Raw genomic sequence first — 1,398 nt, 5'->3', positions numbered from 1 at the left:
CGCTGTGGAGGCCTCGCTGCCTCCCGAGAAGCTGCCGCTGAGCCCCGCTGCGCCGCCACAGCGCGGCCCCGAGCGGCTGCCGGCGGCCGGGAGGCGCGGAGGGGTGGAGGCGCTGCCGGAGGTGCCTCGGGGGGAGCGGGCTGGCGCCGAGGGAGTGCTCAAACGGTAACTGCAGCTTGTCCCCGTCTCTGCGTTTGTTAAATCCGTGAGTAGCACGGTATAACTGCTTTCTGAACGCAGTCGTGAATCAGCAATCAAGCCCGTTTCATTTAGGATGCGTTTTAAGGAGATAACGTCAAACCCGCCTGCAGCGTGGAACCTCAGAGAGATGACGACTCCTCGGAGCTGAGGCTGCTCGTTTTTGCGTTAAGGCTGGCCAGCAGACCGACGTGGATGCAGTGACTGGTTATTTAGTGCCCACCGAGGTCGCCGGCTCGCAGAGAGGTAAATGCTGCGGCTCTGCGTGCAGACACGTGAGTACGGAGCCTTCCAGCACCAGCGTGCCTGTTGTCTCTGCCACCCTGCGGAACCATTTGTGCAGGGGCTGCAGGAGTTTGGCAACGCATCTGCGTTTTGCCGTGACTCCGAGCGAGTCAAGGACATTTTAAGTTCAGGGAAGGCCGCTGACGGATTTTCTTAAAGCTAAAATAAAATATTGCAGCATCTCCCGTTCACGTTATCTCTTGGAAATAGCATGAAGAGCAGTGCACGGGAGTTATGCAACTGGCTGTCAGTTTATACAAGTTCTGTTCCTTTCGGCAAGTCCGTCACGGCTAGGGACAGAGCCAGCATGTCAGCAAGCCTGCTTCCAGCAAGCGCCCCTTCTTCAGCGAAACGAGATAATGTAACCACGACGGGGTTTGTCTCAAAGGCGGTTCAGCTCTCCGGAACTGTGTTTAAAACTTTAAAAACCGTGTTTTCTGATCGGACTGAGAAGTGACAAAAGCTGTCGGATTTGGTGGAACAGTGGGTGAATTTCCTTAAGTAATAGGATCTGGCACTTCATCTAAGAAGAAATAGTAGTTTGTATGTTATATGTCCAAGAAACAGTCCATCCATGGGAGTGAACAGCAAAAGCTTTGTTGCTTTCAGTGGAGACAAGGTCAAGGCCAGAGTAATCCAGTGACCGATCTCCTGTTACTCCTCCAGCTGGTCCTGAATCTTCACAGGAGTACCACATAAAGCGTGGTGTATGTGGGGATAGCCATGGCGTATTTAACTTAAGGGTCACACTTGAAAGCAGTGGAACGAGGGGGTGAGACCATGTGTTGCATAGTTCAAACATGCACAACTTAGTTCTGGGTCTGTTTTTAGCTTTTCCTTTTTAAAGCTTGTGTTGCTGCCTGTGTGGCAAAGGCGCTTTTTTTTTTTTTTTTTTTTTTTTTTTTTTTTTTTTTT

The 1,398-nt window shown here is 51.5% G+C and overlaps 1 long non-coding RNA gene across 1 annotated transcript in view; it reads left to right on the top strand.

Annotated features, from left to right (window-relative positions):
- Positions 1–882: 882 nt before the first annotated feature.
- The window catches only part of LOC118171125, a 1,308-nt gene continuing 792 nt past the window's right edge, over positions 883–1,398 (top strand). Inside the window, exon 1 of the long non-coding RNA XR_004753049.1 lies at positions 883–1,255. This is a non-coding gene — a long non-coding RNA (uncharacterized LOC118171125). The remainder of the gene's footprint in view (positions 1,256–1,398) is intronic.

The sequence above is a fragment of the Oxyura jamaicensis genome, chromosome 8 (genome assembly GCF_011077185.1).
Source record: "Oxyura jamaicensis isolate SHBP4307 breed ruddy duck chromosome 8, BPBGC_Ojam_1.0, whole genome shotgun sequence".
NCBI classification, from domain to species: Eukaryota; Metazoa; Chordata; class Aves; order Anseriformes; family Anatidae; genus Oxyura; species Oxyura jamaicensis.
Note: the sequence above shows the minus strand (reverse complement) of the source record. Positions and strands in the feature narration are given on the sequence as shown.